Raw genomic sequence first — 18,357 nt, forward strand, 5'->3', positions numbered from 1 at the left:
CCCTTTGTAGACTGACAAGAGGTTCTGGTTCCTACAGGAAGATACTAAACTGCTTTCACTCATTCCCTTGATCACACTGACAATTATATTAAATTTCATGAGACTCTACCCAAAGACAACGTATTGTTCTCAAGGAAGCCAGGACATCAAACTCGATTCATTGATGGATACATTTTGTTTCAAAGCAGGTTTCCGGAGCATAGCTCTATTGCCAGAGTTCGAGTCAATCAATAAATACAACAAATTTCCTGAATTGCAATTGAATGCTTCAAAGAAAAAAAAAGCTTGGTACATAATAGATGTGGACAGCACATTTTTATTATCAGGTTTGCTATTAGAAATTTCTGTACCTAATTGTCCTCTGTGACTTTTTTTATGAATTTCTTTCCATTTAGGGCACAGTCATTCAAAGAATGTCAAACAAGTAGAGAATGCAGCCAAAGAAGAATGCAATTTTGATGCATACCAGGAAGTCAACACAAGCCTGAAAATACTTACCCGAGAAGTCAGATTATTTTCTCTCATCAGAAGAGTTAAATTCTACAAGAGAAACTGCTGCAATCTTTTTCTGGGACTGAATATATAAGCTAACAAGGAAGACACACAGAAGAGGAATACAATTTCATATACTGGACAGGTTACATATAATGAAGTTTTAATTGAACAATTCAGTGATCACATGTTGAATTTTGTGTTTGGAGATTTTATAGAATGTTCTTTTAAGCTACCCTTAGAGTTCATTAAAGAAATCTTGTTTAGAGTGTACTGGAGCATAGATTACCAAAATCAGGTTTTCTTTGTCCAAACAGGGTTGTAGCTGGGCCAACAGGTGAAGCTAGTATAAGGTACCTCAACTGGCAGAGATGGATTAAGCTACAAACCTGTCCTTTCATGGGGACAGCAGCCCCATCTAGAACATGTTGAATTAGCTGGTCAGAAGAGCCACCCACTAACAGCATCTCTGTCTTGTCTGGACTGAGCTTGAGTTAATTTTCTCCCATCCAGTTCTTTGTCACCATCAGACACCACCAGCATATCTACATACTCACCTGACAAGGATGGGAATGAGATATAAATCTGCTTATCAGCAGTGTACTGGTGACAGCACACTCTAACACTCCAGGTGGCCCCACTAAACAGTTTCTGAACTTTGAGAGATCTCATGCTGGAAAATCCATGGGAGTGAGCAATATTGTCCAAGCAATATTCTCCTGAGGGATATTTGGAGTTAGTCAAAGGGGAGAAGAGGAACCACTGCAATGCAATACCCCCCCCCCCCCACTTTAGACAGATGCCCTAGAAGGAGACAATGTTTGACGAAATCAAAAGCTGTTGAAGATCCAAGATTATCAACCAAATCACAGTCCCGCCAGCTCTCTTTCACCATAGGTCATCCTATAGGTGCCAGCTCGAACCCTGACTAACATGGATCCAGATAATTAGTCTCCATTCCTGGAGCTAGTTGGCTAGCACCTGCTCAAGAAATTTGCCACTGAGGGCTTCTTCAGGAAAAGTACCACTACTGCTTCTTTCAGATGCATGGGACTGCTCCTTCTCACAACGAGGTGCTAACCAACTCCTTAGCCCAGTCAGCTCTTCCCTCTCTGCTGGTTTTCATTTGCCAAGAAGAGCAAGGATTCACAACAGAGGGTGTTTCCTGCTAGTAAAATTGATAACTCAGAAATTTTGTTTTGGCAAAGTTTATTAGAAGTTATACTCAATTATATAAGAAGGAAATTTATTAGCCTCGCTCTCAATTTTCACTCCCTCCCAGGATCAAAGAGATTATTTTATTACTAAAATGGCAGCTAAGATGGAAATAGCGAAACACTGGAAAATGTTCAATGGATATATGATTCAGCGCCATTTCTCAAGCAATTGGCAAATAACCAAGCAGAAAAGTTAACTCACTAGAGTGAACTAATTGCATGTATATTGAAACAAGAACAGTTTCTTGAACACAAAACCCATATTTTTTCATATATAAGCAAAGGCATCTCTAGGGTTCATTGTTCTGTCATGCATTTTTAAAATAGATACTTCCTTTTATTGTTTGCAATGATAGCCATACTTATTTTCCCTGTCACTTACGGTCTCCCTGCCCATGTCCCTTATTTTGACTCGCATCCTCTGAACAAAACAAAAACAAACCCACAGTTCAGTGTTATTTCCAAACTTTGGCTATTTTAATTATGAATTAAGAAAACAAGCAGGCTTCATAAACCATGGCTTGAAGTTACTTTGTAAGTATAGTGAAGACTGACAATAGGTTAGATATTGGATACAATGCCTCAGGGAAAGCGTCCATTTGCCTTTTCATGGCCATATTGGTTGAAAAGAGCAGGAGCAAGCAAGAGCAAAGACCACATAGGCTCATTGTCTTAAAAGAAAAATCATGGTTCATTCTTACTTCTGAATGAGGCCAAGATAAGATCCTGTGTTCAAAAAAGCATCCTATGTTCACAAAGCTCCTTGGAGAAACAAAGCTGGCATGCAAGGCAAATATTAAGATCATTCCCCTTTTCCTGACAATGTAGCTTTTGATGACAATTTTTTTTTGTTTTTTGCTTTTTGCATGAAGATGCATTCAGACGATCCCCCACCTGAAGAATGTGGTACTTCTGCAGTATGATATTTCTGTTATGCAGGGAGTGGAACTCAGTTACAAATATGTTGCTAATTTTTTCTTAGTTTAGGAATATTATCTAGAAGAACAAGTCCACACTAATTATTGAGGCTCAAGTATATTCCACCAACAATTATTTTATAATGTAAATCATTTTTAAACTCTAGAAAATATGTGTCTAACTTGATTTTACATTAATAAAATCAATCTTTTCCTGTACGAGACTAGCAATTTGTTTCTTCCCATACCTCTGATTAATATTTAAATAGGGAATGTAAAATAGGCCTTGTTACAACTCATATCTTTGTGTGGTCGAAGGCTTTTGATAGAATAGTAAGAAATGAACCCCACCCCCCACCATCTCTTTCCAACCTCTATGGCTGTTATAAGCTTGGAAGTATGATAGTGGAATTCTGGAAAGGCACAGAACATGTATGAGAAAGAGGCTACGAATCTCACAATTTCTAAGGCTATTTTGTGGTTTTGACACATACTGCCATGATTTCTGATGCTTGAAATTGATGGTTCTAGGAGACTTTCTCACGTCAGGTGGATGGGTGAGGATTTAAGATCTCTGCTTCCAAACACTGGATCACTATGAGGCCTTAAAGCATTTATCCCTTGTTAAACATCTCTGTCCAAACAAGTAGGCACAATTCTTATAATCACAGCTGCAAGATGAAAGATGTGAGGTGAAGTAATCCATATTCATGTTCAAGCTCCTCTCTCCCTTTCCCCCTGCTCCTCCCCTTTCCTCCTACCTGCTTTTCAATTTACCTCAATCCAAACCATGAAATGAGTTAATGACATGCAGAATTACATCATTGACATACTTAAGGGCATGCTTGAACTTTTAGGCATGTGCTTAAATCTTCTTTAATGCTTACATTCTTTCCCAAACTGAAGGAATCCTAATCAGTGGATTTTCCAGAGAAGTCAACTTAAGTGGAACAGGGTCAGAAATCCCCAAAAGCCTCCTTTCCATAATGGTCTTCATAATTGTTAAAGTTAGAAATGCAAGAGACAAGCAGACTGACTGTCCTTAAATTCAGATGGGGAATTCCATCAGTCTTCTCCTAAACGAAGGTGCCTGTGGCATTCTGCCATGCTCTGGATCACTTAAAAATGTGACGGAGTGAACAAAACCAGGCATTATAATGTGCAATAGATGTCCAGTGGGTACACAGCAGTTGTACAGGTACGTCTGTTGCAGGATAATGAAGTTTCTTTCCCCAGCTTTATGCCATCTAGCCATAAAATTTCCCTGGGAACTAATGTTCTTATCCCTGTTTAGAGTCCTGTGGAAGACAATTGCAAGAATGCATGCTTGCTCCAGAGAGCATTTTTTTGGAAGCGTGTGATTGTGGTTGTGATTCTTTATAATGGTTGTGATTAGTTATAATATATACTCTCTTACACTCTCTTGTACATATAGTCTCTTGCCATTAGCCTGTTTCTGCAGCAATTATATGTGACATAGTAATACAGTACTTTTAATTTTTGTTTTAATTTATTTATAATACTTTTATATTGCTTATATATTAGAATCCCTACATATTTCACAGTAAAATACAAAATAAAATCAAAGTGATAATACCTAGTGTGTGATCTTGTTAAGAGGATTGTAAACCTCTGAACTTGGAAGTTTACAAGCAGGGCAGGAAGAGTGGCCAAGGCATCCTCCTGCCGGCATTTTTGCTAGGAGGGCTGTTTGCTTATCTAGTGAAAGCATTTCAGGGGGGACTGAAAGGAGGCTACAGGCACCTCAGAATTTCTCAGATCCTTGCCTCTTCAGTGTCCTGCCCTTCTGCTCCTCCACTTTCTGGGATGGTTTTCCTCGCCCTGGAAAGCAGCAGCTGAGGCCGTTCCTTCTGAGCCACTTGCCAAAGGACAAAGAGATGAACTGGGGCTCTGATCCCTTTCTCTGAGTTTGAAGCACTATCTTTAATGAAGCTGAAGTATCCCATCACCCTTCTGCACCTGACACTGAAGGGCCTGAAGGATTGCTCACTGAGACATTAGAATCACTTTAAAACATGATGATCTCAGAGATTTTAATCAGGTCCTGTGCTGTTTTTGCTATGGATAATTAAAATTGTTTTAGCTATTTGTGGGCATGTGAGAGAGAGAGAAAGGAGGGGGGGGAAAGGGAGAGTTTTGTGAGTGCTGTCTGCTTATATACAGTATGTATATATTAATATAGTATTAACATATATTGACACCATTGTAATACTAGTATTTACTATAGCAACATTGTACATCATGCAAATTATATTTACATTATGCACAGTATTATATTTTTAACATTTTAAATGAAGTGAGTACAAGTAAAACAGGAAGGTAATGGCAGGCTCACTTGCAGGTCAGCGAAAACCCGTGTGAACAGGGCCAGCAGCCCTGGCAGCAGAGTAAGCCATCTCCTCTCTCATCAGCATCACTTTACAGACAGTTACAGTAGGGTGTCGAGTCACACAGAAGCCGCTCCTGTGCTATCATGATTTATACATGGGGCCTAGGGCTAAGCAAGAGAGTCCTGTAAGCCCACGCAATCCTTTAAAGTAATTGTCGGATGAGATCCAAGGGACGGAAAAAGATTGTTCGGTTTCTATTTTGCCCTAGAAATCAGCACAAAGTGATGTGCCATTTTCATGTGACAGATGAGCACAGAGACACTGATTGAAAGTGCAGAGCTGTGGGTTGACAATATGCTTTTGGGGGCCAATTTAAAGCATCCACGTGGAAGGGCTAAGGAGGAACTGACTCTTCTCCTGGGAAGAGTTTGCACCTGGAAAGCTGTTAGACAGGACGAGAGCCACGGCACTATAGTTATATTAATATTCCATTTTTCTAGGCCAGTAACACATAGTTTTTGGTTCCCGTGTTCAGAAATAAAATGCCAAAGTTTTCAGCCTTGAGTAATAAAGAAGTTTAAAAACTTATAACAAGGAGGCTTTCAGAAGTTACTTAATGTGGAATGTACTATTTAACATATCAGTAAGAAAATATTTAATAAGGACACCATTTATTGTAACAGAAGAATTTTTTTCCTTGGGCTTGATAAGTCCTGTCAGATGCTTCTGTCAAGAAAGGAAATGTTTTTCCAGTGGTTGCACAAACAGAATAAACCAGAGAAATAACATTATTTCAGATAAATGATCAATCTCTCTATAGTCCCTGACACTCATTTCAAAGAAGATTTCTGCTGGGGTACACCAGGAAGTCTGTCATGCATGTAATAGAATCAAAGAGGCCCATTATAGTTCCAAATTGGCATGATCTCGGCTTATTTCTGAACTCACTTTCTGTAACAGCAGGTCCACCACCAGAGTTCCCGATACCTTTTAAAACCACACAAACTGGTTTAAGAGACTACGGCGATTTATTATTATTATTCCTGTAAATGCTTGACTCCAAAATGTCATTAGATATAATGACGCTAAAGATGCAATCAACATTGACTCTGTCCTTTCTGATATTTTGTGTGGATTCCAACGCCCTGAGCTCTTCATGCACAGAAACCTTGGATTAATGCAGGGAACTGCCACCTGATCATGTATTTTATCTAGATAGCCATTTTCAGTCATCCAAATGAAGTGTGGGAGTGGGAGAAGGAAGGAGGGTGGCCCATCAATAGGGATTCCTTTAAGTTTTGGGCCTCAGACTTCCCTGCCCCCTGGCGTACCACCGTTCATTCCCTCCACGGGCCATTTGTGACTTAGGGGGTGCAGCCAATGCCGTGCTTCCAGTGCCAGTTGCAAGGCAGGGTCTGACATCTGGAGTCCCAGTACTGGGGAGCTAGCGTTCTGGAGACTCCTGCAGCCACACAGTGAAGCAGAGAAGTATTTAAGCCATCTTTGGATTCATACAAACGTGATAAAAATACTGGGGGAGGAAGGATTCTTGCATGATGACCATTCAGGTGAAGGCACAGTTCTGTCCTGCTAGAGACAAAACTTTGCAATGTACTACCTGGGGGATGTTAGTGCATGCACACTGTGCATGAAATAGAGTCTGTGATGGCTTCATGATCTCAACCGACCATTAGAATTCTAATGGCTATGTCACACGTTACAGTCCTCATACGGAGGCTGATAAAAACAATTTCCATAGACTTATGGGCCACGTATGAATGGAAGTGTTTGAAAACATCCATGTAAGAGGGCTTTCAAAGCCAGGTTCTGTGATAGTTGCGGGATGGTGGGCTTCTGCTTTTCAAAGGCAAAAACGCAACTCTCACTGTGCAGAAGCAGGCTTCTGGATGCACTGGGAATTCTTCCGTAGTTTCATGATTATACCCAAGCCAGGGAAGCACCAGACAGAGCGAAAACCTTCTGCAAACTTCAAATAGGGTCATAAGCATCACGCACACGGAACAAATCTATTTGTTTGAATTCTTTCAGAACAGATTTTATCGTGAGCAATGTGCAATTTTTACATACGGGTGCATCCAAAGTTCATGTGGTACGGTCACTACATGAGGAATGTACTGTTTCAGTCAGTTAACCATTTTAATCTACTCTTATAGAAATATTGAAAGAGATATAACATGGCCTCTTTTATTTGTATCTAAAAATATGAGACAGACAATTGTCCATTGCTAACCTTAAGCTTTGTGCTTGCGTGTTAGACTGTCCAACAGCCAATTGCGATTGTGCTGTACCACTTTGTATAGTGTGCTGATACACTGTACATATGCTGCTTGATCTTACGCGGCTTGATCTTTTGCCACCTTCTTCATCAAGTGCTTTGCCTCAGTCGCCATCCTTGTGCCTGGCAAAGACTACCTCCCCCATGATGAATCCTCCTCAAATCCAGCCCCCAAACACTACAACCTTACCAGACCTCTGCTCGCATTAGCAGCATTTCTCTTTCAGTCTGTCATGTGACAACCCTGTCCTACAGAGTAAATGCATTCAGTTTTATGTCACTTGTTGAAGAATGTCTCTTTTCAAAGGAGACACTTCTAAAGAAGAGAGTTGTCCTTGGACAGCCTCGGTGGCTTTCAAGAAATAACTATTGATTTTTCATGGTAAGATCAAAGTTGTGGTAGTCTGGCTCATAGGTGTGCAATAAGGAAAAAGAAGATAATCATACACACTGTGCACATAATACTAAATTCAGTATACAGTGCCAGAGCATCTGGCATCCCTCTATCCATCTACATATATACATCTGGGAGTAAGGACTACTGAACTCAATAAGATTTACATTTAGTAAACATATATGAGCTTGTGTTGTTTTTCTTTCTAAAAGCAGAAACTTCACTAAGATTTTGTGATGATGGAAAGGCTTACATGGACGAAAGTACTTGGAGAGCTGCTGCCTCCAGGCTCTGCTCTAAAGAACATGATCAAGGACTCAATTTTACAAATTGCAAGGTTTCCTGTGAGTGGGGAGGGAAGCTGATATTAATCCAATTTCAGAAAGATGCTTTCATCCACAACACTGCCAATTCATAGCTAACCATCAATGAAACAGTAGATAAACACAACAGCAGAGGCAGCAAGAAAGATCTGAGAGCAGAGGAGATCCGGATTTTACTGAGCGGAATGCTATACCCATGGCAGAACTATTTGTTCTTGAAAGCTCTGAAGCACTGTCATATCAAGCCATGCCCCTTTTGAAAAAAGGGCCATTTTATAAAGAAAGACTTGAGTAAAGCACATGCCAGTGCCACAGCCAGGCCTGTTTTATCCTTTGTATTATCTTCCTATGCTAGAAGTATTTCCCACTTATAAGATGCAGACCTTAAGTCTGCATATTCTGGGGGGCGAAAAGAGCTTTGGAGGAAACCAGTGGATTTCAGTCAGCAAGAATATTCAAACTCCTATTCTCAGGCAGGTTTTCAAAGGACACTGTTTCTTTCCCATTAACTTCAAATAACTTGATCAGCATGTAGATGCCGAAGCACACACAGACTGCTAGTTCAGGGCAGTCCTGATGTACTGTTTCCACATACATCCATACCTGCAAACAGGGCTGGTGTCAAAAGTTCAACATGAACTGAGCCTGGAAATGAACTAAGAACCAATGTAGTTGGGTGGAGCACAAGCATCATGTGATCAGAATGCCCATTTGTATTCATTTCAGTTCATTTTTATACTGCCCAATAGCCAAAAGACTCACTGGACAGTTAACAAGATTGTAAAGCATACATTTTTTACAAAATCATTTTGTGCAGTACAGGGAGTCCCCTACTTAGAAACCTGCAAGTTGCGAACTTTCAAAGATGCAAATGTGCTTTTGTGTACTTTACTGCAATAAGTGAGAGAGGTGAGTTGAGCAAAGTGTAACACAAGTCGCACCAACCTAACAGTAATGCCATATGAGGAAGAACCCATCAGACGAAAAACATGGTGCACTTCTGCACTGCCACATACCCAGAAGTATAACTTCCAGAAGCCCTGCAATGACATCAACAGAAGTCCTCCGGTGTCATTACAAACCTATTACAGTACAGTACTATATGGCCAATTGTGTTGGGTACCAAGGCTAAATTTGCTGGAGTTACAAACAAATTGGTCTTACGAAAACACTTTCACAACGGAACTCGCTCATATGTAGGGGACTTCCTGTATTTTGAAGGTATGCATTGCCGGCTCTAATTTCTTCAAAGCTAACAGAAAAATTTTGGTTCTGGAAGCAGCTTATTATGCATCCTACCATGGTTTTGTAACATTATTAATGTTACTCTTTTTATTCCTTTCCCCAGGTATATTGGGTATCAGTTTGATTTTGTGCTTCACACATCCTGATTTCTACAGAATATGTGTATGTGGAGGGGCAGGAATCAGATCACCTATAATTACTGTTGCCATGTGACAAAATTAATTAATTATTTAATTTGCCTATAAGTGGTCCAAACAGCTCTCTCTAGGAGGCATACAGGAATAAGAACCAAAATACAATCTCAGAATTATGAAGTAATTGTAAAAATTGTTTTTGAACAATGGTGATACTATGAATGAAAGCCCCCCAGAATGTCCCGTCCATAACATCCAGCTCTTCTAAGTTCAAGGCTGCAGCTTCCTTTATGGACTTAGTCCATCTAATAGTTGGACTTCTCTTTCTTCTTCTTCCTTCGATTTTTCCTATCATGATTGTCTTCTCCACTGAGTCTTGCCTTCTGATACCTTTACATCAGATTATTTCTCCCATTTTCTTTGAAACTCTGCTTTCTAAGGTATTCATTTTCCTACAATCAGTTTATAGAAGCTATACAATAGTAACTAGAAACTTGTTTTTTTGTTTTAAATAAGAGTGGTCTTTGCAAGTGGTCACTTTCCTTTTGAACACATTAAAAAAGAATGTCAAATTATTGATCCGTCATGCAGCAACGGATCTGGGGCACTTCCTTTCCCTCATTTTTGTAATCCTATTCTATAGGACAGCACTGAATGCTCCTTCAGCTCCTGAGGCTGTGATTAGCACCTATCTAGTTGTTCCATGTGCTTGTGGGAATGGGTGATTGGGACACATTTCCCATGGAACTGATGACGTCCCCTCTCCCTTTGCTCTCTGCATCAGTACGTGTGCACCTAGCTGACTATGAAATGAATGATCCATTCTTGTTCTCACTAAAGTTCCATCTATGAGTATTTGGAAAATGCTGAGAAGTTTCGGACTGGGCTGGTGGTTAGTCCACATGTGAACAAAGAAAACACTTTGCTGTTCTTCAAAATTTCAGGCTGGCTACAAAAATTACTTTGCTCACTCTAATAAATTATCTGTGCCAGAAACTGGACATGGGCAAGTGTCCCTATGAGCTCTCTTCAACCTTTTGCTTCACCAGGTGCTTTCGTGTTCAATGGTATCTATTTGGTCTGAGTGGGATGGGTGACCAGACTATATCAGAAAAGATACAGTAAAATAATAGCCTCATGCAGAAAAGCTCTTTTCTCTGCCTCATTTTCCCCTCCCCCAATTCTCTATCTCTCTGTTCACTTTTCTTCCACCTTCCTTCCATACCTGTTTCTTTTCTTTGACTGCACTCATCATCCCATCAACACCTGTGAAAACGTGAAAGCATAATGAGGTAATTGAAGGGCTCACAACACACAGGGAGGGGCTGGCCATTAGGGACCCCTCAAAAATGCCTGCCCCACATACATGGCAATTGGGGTTTTAAAAACTTCCACTGCCATCGCAGGCTAAGAGGAGGGGCCACAAACCAGACAAGGAAGCTTGGTGAGCAGTTCCTAGGCCAGAAGTTCTTAATCTTTCTTCTGGGTTCCTAGAATGAGACGGCAAATAGAGATGGAGACCATCTGTCTCCTGTACTGCACACAGATGTCAGAAGGATTCTGATTGATTGGGTTTGTAAGGACTTAGGGAGGCTAACCTAACAATATGGAAATCAAAATAAACTTAGTTAAAGCAATAATGAAAACATATACAAAATAAATAAATGAATAAATAAAAGATATGTGATAAAAGTTTTCATCATTACATTTACATCCCTGCCTTTTTCCCTCTTGCAAAGAATACAAGGGAACTTACTACACTTGATTTAGCCAGAAGACTTAAACGGTTCTCTTTGCGCTCTTCATTTTATCTTCATAACAACCCTGTGGGGAAGCTTAAAGTGAGAGTCAGTGAGCAGCACAAAGCCACCCACTGAGTTTCATGACTAAATGGGGTCTAGAAGCTGGATGTCCTGAGGTCCAATCAGACACATTAAGCACTGCATACTGGCTCTCATCGAAATTCTGTTGGATACCAAAGACCAGCGGTCAAGCAAGAGCCGTTCAGCACCATGTTCTGACCTCTTTATTTGTCAGCTTCACTAGCTGCCAGTTCATGTCTGAGTTCACTTCAAGGTACTAACATTACCTTTACAGCGGTGAACAGTTCAAAGAGCCGCCTCCTCCAATGTGATCTGTCCATCTCTTAATATGAACTGATGTGGCCGTCTTGCATGTGCTCAGGTGGCCTTCCCTGTGGCAGTGCTTTGCATGTTGCAGTCCCTGCCCCAGAAGGTTATTCCTGTATCCTCTTTATGTAAGTCTTGATGGCATTTGATGGAGCAGGTGCTTGAACTAGGTGACCCTCAAGGTCCTTTCCAACTCTGTGATTCTATTACAATTATTAGTCTGAGCTTACTCTTCAGTGGTACATTGAGTGTCAAGTCATGCTTTGTTATCTATTGTTTTGTTTAAATGATTGGATCTGTGTTGCCATTGCTTTTTTTCATTGCTTTCATCTGCTTTGAGAATCTCCACAGGAGGGGGGAAAGCAGAACATACATTTTAACCTAAATAAATAAAATAAGAATAATGAAAAAGATGCTGCTGGAGAATTAATGAAGGAGAGGTCTGTTGTTTGTTGTGTTACATTTGCTGAGAGCAGCACGCAGCACTCCTAAGACAGCGTCTCCTGACTGAAAGGCTTAAGTAAAGCTTCCAGATCGTCAGTATATCAAATACAAATAGAATTCCGTTTGTCATGGCAGCTCTTCAGTAACCTAATTGCATGACGGAGTCGTCCAGAGGGAACTTGAAAGAGGTTAACACAAGTGTGATGGAGTCTCCTAGGAAACAGATGACACTATTGGAAAAATAGCTTTTATGTCAGCTATTAGAGATCTTGTGATAGTTGTCCAAAGCAAAGAATACTTTGTGGAATACTTAGGCATTGGAAAAAAAACATAACATTACTGTATTACTTTTGAAGCAAATTTGTTTTTGGAAAGTATTGACAATTGACACACAAAAGATATTTTTAATGGTCACATGGTCCTGAAAGAAAGCATTTACATTTTCACCTATTTCTAAAGAAGGACTATTTCTTTATTTATCTTTTACACAAGAACCACTTCTAAAGGATATTCTGCAACCAGGGACAATATGACTTACAGGTAAGTAAACCTGGAAATAAATATTTAAGTGTAATGACTGGTATACTTGTAGAGTGTTATGACCAAGAGAGTTAAATCAGTATTACGAGGTTATGTTGGGATAACAATCAGCACAACGTTTGGGCTTGGTACTGCCACGGCAAAAACACTTGCCATTCCTAAGTGGCTTAGCCCAGCTGGGCACAAGATTGGGAAGAAAAGTGACGAGTTAAGGGCATGACTGGTGAAATTCATGTAAGCAGCACCCTAAGATATTTACTATGTTTACACTAGAGAGTTGGCATTATGCTATGTAGAAAAGTCAAAGGATTGCAGCTTCTGAAAGCCACATCTGTCTACGCTAAAAATATATGAGGTGCATTTAATCCAAGGATTCATAGCTTGAATTTCCCACCAAGTCAGGAGATGGCAATTTCCTGAATACAATAGACACATTCTCATTGGTTCACCTCAATTTTTATATTTATCTATGATTATTTTAGGCCACCTAAGGACAGAATTAGGTTATTGAAAGCTTTCTTGGAAAATGTTTGGTGTGTGGCTTTGTGTTTGAGTATGCGGAAGGAGAACTCTTAAATGTCGAGATAGCTAAAAGAAGAAACAGCAAACCTTCTTCCCCAAGGAAAAACTCCTTTATCTCTGAACGGAGTTGCTGACAGAATCACCTGTTTGTAAGCTGAGTTCCTCAATCCTGAATTCTTCCCATCACTAGCCTTTCTAGTCAGTTCAGGGGATGTCCAGTTGTTTTATATGGAGAATGGACAGCTCCTTGGGTCACATGCCTCACTGCACACAAGACAGACTAGGTTGTGGGTGGGAAGAAGATCACTTGCATATGTTATCCACCTAATCAAAGTTCTGCTTTGTCTGAACTTCAAGATTGCAGCAAACATAATAAAAAAGGATGATCTGGATAACCTTGCAGCACCAGGTCAAAAGACAGCATCACAAAGAGTGTACATTGGCATTTGCTGTTGCTCTGGGAGTTCTGGAGGACCTTCCATTATGTCTAAATGTATTGTACTCCATGCTGAGATCACACCTACAGTTTTCTCCCCAAAGAAAGCTACAAACACGATTCCAGATGGAAATGATGTTCCTTGGCATGTCTGTAGGAGTCATTGTCAGCTTTGGACTCGCTGTTTCTGAGACCTCCCTACCCCTTTCCAAATGTAACCTTTTCCACTGTCAAAGTTATGTGTTGAGGCAAGAGAGGGACTAACGGGAGAGTTTTGTTGCTGTTAGTTGCAAAGTCGTGTCCAACCCATTGTGACTCCATGGACAACATTCCTCCAGGTTGTGCAAATTTACTTTTCAAATGCTCAGACCGTGAAGTGAAGCCAGGAGAGCAATCTCTGGCCCAGGAGCTCAGGCACCCCGACTATGGAATGCGCTCTCCAGAGAGGTCTGCCTGGTGCCATCATTATATGTTTTTCAGTGCCAGGTTAAGACCTTTTTATTTAATCAATATTTTAATATGTTTTAATATTGATTTTTATTATTGTATTTTCTTAATTTGCAGCCAGAGTGGGTCATCAATTTATTTATGCTGTTAGCTGTCCAGAGATGTTAGTAACTGGACGACATACAAATTTCACAAACAAACCAACGAACAAATAAATAAATCTGGCCCATAGAGGGTTGGGCAATGACATCACAGGAGTGGGTGGGGCTTCAGGGACAGAGTCCCAAACCCTTGACATCATTTGGCGGTTGGATTCAGCCTGGGAGCTTTCCGGACCAGAAGAGTTAGCCCTACTCGAGTTTCTTTTATGGGGCCTCACTTACCTCAATGGGAATTTGGCAGGGTTAATAATAGAATGGCGATGGCAGTTGCACAGTGAAACACATTGTAAATCTTTCTTAATAATGTTTACATCTTGCTTTTTCAAAATATCTTTTTTGGTTGTCTCCCAAAGACGGTATAAAACAGATACCACCCCTAATATCTAGTAATAATGGATGAGCGACACATTTGAGCTATTTGCCATAATTACCAACCACAGGACACAACCAGTCACTCCAGTAACTGTCACTGTTATGTCTTAGTAGCCAAAGATAATACCTTTCAATTATGCAGTGTGGTTTCCTTTTGGCTCATTTGGAGAGGCTTTAGCAGTCCAGGAACACTTAATAAACACAGCAATTGATTGTTGTGGTTCTGGCATTGCCTCATTTACACTACCAACCGGCCTTCTGCAAATAGAGCTTGTGCATAATCACAAAGCAGCAGATTTGCAAGGATCCAGTGCAAGATCCCCTCAATGGGAACCCTCAATGATGAGTCTACTTGCTCATGGCCAGGGTCACCAGTTGCCACTGTTCCTCCTCATCTTTGTCAGCCTGGCTGCCACTGGTTTGCTTGGCAGGCAGGCAGCCAGTGAGCCAGTCAGCAGTGACATCTGGGTCTCCTCCTTCTCACCACCCCCCTGCCTGGGGGGCAACTCCTGACTGTTCTGGTCAGTTGGCCCCTGCTGGGTGGAGGCCTCAGGATGCCACAGAACCCCATGCCTCTCCATGCAAGCAAAGCAACCCAGCTGGCTTCTTCAAGGGGTGGGTAAGTGCCTCCTTTCGTGGTGCAAGCAAGGTGTGAGCGAGATGGGCACACCTCTGCTAGGCCTTGCTGCAGCCAAGCCATGCTAGCAGCAGCCGAGCTCTTTCCAGTCCTTCTTGTGCCTCGTTCCAGATGTGAGCAAGACTGGAAGGAACAGCCGGGCGTGCCTACTGCTGATGCGAATCATGACAACATCCATGGCGTAAGGGCTGTTATCACTATTCTTAGAGAACACACAAAAAGCAAAACAAAAACAAACCCTGACAAAAACAACTACAAGAAAAAAAACAACCCCTAAAGAACTGAAAGAGCAGAAAAAATAAAAGATCAGTACCTCAAAACAAAAACCTAAAACATCCCCACACACATAAAAAGCACGCACGCACAACTAACCAGCCAAAGGAACATATGTGTACCTAGAAAAATCTAATCCTTTTTTTTCCAAAACCAAACCAAACCATTAGATCAGAACGCATGACCCCAATCATTTTAGTCCTCGTTAGCGTAATGATCGGTCCTACTTCGAGGAATCCTAGTTTTCATCCCTTTGCCCTTCTTCCCCTTGTACTCTGCTTGTACCTAAACAAATAATTTTAAGGGTTCTGACACTAAAAGTTGAGCAGGGTGGTGCCTAAAGTGATATATTGCAAAGTTGCTAAAATAATGTTTGCAACAATGGATTTTCCCATCAGATGTATGAAAAATAATTGCTTTCTGAAATTTTTGTAAAGCAGGGTGGAGATAAAATAATGCATGTTTATTAAAGGAATATCACTGTCCTTTAATGGATTTTGTCAATTTGAAATGAATTTGTGAAAGCTCCCTGTAATTACTAGCCCATTAGTTAGTTCTTTCAGATCCCCTTTGTGGACCATAACCTATGTAACAACACCTGAAGCTGTTTTTCCAACTATTTACACTTTGTCTCCAATATCTTTTTCAGAGCTTTTAAATGCACTGTAGCTTCATATAAAGAGGACTGAACATATCTAGAGTTAAGAGACAGTGCTTGAGTTTGTATGATCACCACAGCCTCTCACACACTGTAGTGTGTGCTTTCTGTCTTGGGTAATGTTCAAGCTATGGGTAATAGCCATGATGGCTTCCTGTGTCATGCAAATGTGGGGAGAATGGGTTTTGTGAATGTTAAGCAACTTTCACTAACCCATGGGCTATTTTAAACTTTGCATAAGCCACTCCTGCCAGGTTCTCATGATATGCTGAGAAACAGTAACCGCCTGTTGACATTTGAACATTCAGATGGGTTGCCAGTCTGTGCTGCAACCCACCACGGCTTAAGTAAACCACGGCAAGTTGCAGTGATCTTGTAAGTGGTCTGGTCCAGTAGTGAGAACTTCTGACTAAGATCAGCAAGACCCAGGTTCAAATCCTCACAGCCACTGTGCACCTTTGAGCTGCTCACTCATTCAGCTTAACCTACCTCCCAGGATTAGGCTGGACAGATTGGGCAGAACCATGATCTGCCAACCTGAGTTCCCTGGGATACACATGTAATAAACAATATAGTCCTTCACAGAATTATAACACTGTAGCTCTGATTAACGAAATCTGTAGGATCATGAGCTGATCCTGCTTAATGCTGAAGCAAGCTCAGTGGTGCTAAAACAGAACCTACTTTCAGGTGCAACACTGAAAACAGTTTTTGACAGGTGTTTTTGTTCAGGTGCATGTTTGCATCTTGCTCATAAACGACTGACTCATACTGTGCTGATGATTTCCAGAAAATCGTTACCTACAAATAGGAGGAGAGTAAAATTATACTGTGGAAGACCTGTGGAACATTCCATTCTTGTTTATGGAGGTGGGGGGAATGCCAGATTCCTCAGTCTGGGAAAGTGGGACCTTTCTGACCAAACTGCTCAGAAGGATGGGATGATAGGAATCATGTATAGGAAATGCTTTGGTTCCCTGGGCAACTTGGCTCATGTGAGAAGGTTGGTCAGCACCCCCACATCCTGTACTACCATTAGTGTTCAACAAATTGTGAGCATTTGATTGTGTCTTTTTCTTAAAATGATTGGGTACATGGATACTTGGGTGTGCAAAGAAACTTTAGGGAAAACTAGAGGACAGGTTGGCTTATCTAAGGTGTGACTGATTATTTAAGCCATAAGGGCCTATACAAAATATGACATGTACGAGTTATTGGAAAGTTATTTTCCCCTCCAATAAGTCTTGCTATGTGGGTTCTGAACCTACAGCTGTGAGATGTTTGTGGAAATCATTCCCAGCATGCACCACGATTTTTAAAAAAAGCACCATGGCTTATTTGATTGTGCAAACCAGATCAATATGTTTGTGGTGACTGGGGAAAGTCTCTTAGAAATTATTGTGGCTGTCCTTGTGTATTCTTACCCAAAGAAATGGTGCACACGGTCTTATGTACATAAGGAAGGATGGCCACTCATACATGAAATGGCCATCTGTTCCTACTGCCATCAACAGAAATAAAGTACCACCTAAAATATGCATGTCCCATTTACTCATAATTAACTTTCTTTGGATTTTGCCCAGTCTTCTATTAGCAATCATTAGGCAATATCCTTTAAAACATCTTCTTTAATTTAAATGGGATAGTACTCTTACAGTTAATTACAATTATTAATTTGATACCAACCTGTAAGTTAAAAGCTCGCTTTACCCTGCCATTCTAATTGATAGAATTTAATTGATAGAATTCAACAGCATAAACTTGAGCTGGATTATATCCTGTACAACAATTTTACTTAAATAAAATGAGCCTTATGAGTGGTATGATCAAAAGTCATTTTGGCTATTATAATTTTTCTTTTTTTGGTGATGATTATTACTGGATTCTGTACCACCTTTCTTCCAATTCTCTGTAGTATTTTGCAATTTAAAATGCAGGTAAAAAGAAATATGGAAGGAAGAAGGAAAATAAGCAAAGTTAGGAACAAACTTATATTAAAAGGTTTTCCTTTTTCCACAAAGTCCTGTGTGCATAATTTTTGGAATGTTATTTATGTGCCATGCAATCAACATTCTACCCTTGGTAAAGAACAGGATTTGCTCTTGATTTTCAAATTGTCTTCACAAAGAAACTGAAGACATCCCAGCAATCAGGGAAGATAGCTATAGCTATTTTAAGGAAGTGCAAACTGTTTTTCTCTAAAGTTACCTGAAATGCATTGTATACATCTTTTGAACATCAATATACTTTCTTTCACTGGATTTTAGAGATGCCCTGCTCTGTAATGCTATATGCTTTCTTTCAGAAAGTCTCCTTCAATGAAAATCCAAATTAATACTCCAACGTTCCCTCTGCAATGCAAAATGCCG

The 18,357-nt window shown here is 40.4% G+C and overlaps 1 protein-coding gene across 4 annotated transcripts in view; it reads right to left on the minus strand.

Annotated features, from left to right (window-relative positions):
- NKAIN2 (sodium/potassium transporting ATPase interacting 2) overlaps window positions 1-18,357 on the minus strand; it is a 527,111-nt gene that overhangs the window by 129,793 nt on the left and 378,961 nt on the right. The window lies entirely within an intron of this gene.

Source organism: Varanus komodoensis, unplaced genomic scaffold, assembly GCF_004798865.1.
Source record: "Varanus komodoensis strain SLA01 unplaced genomic scaffold, ASM479886v1 scaffold1, whole genome shotgun sequence".
NCBI classification, from domain to species: Eukaryota; Metazoa; Chordata; class Lepidosauria; order Squamata; family Varanidae; genus Varanus; species Varanus komodoensis.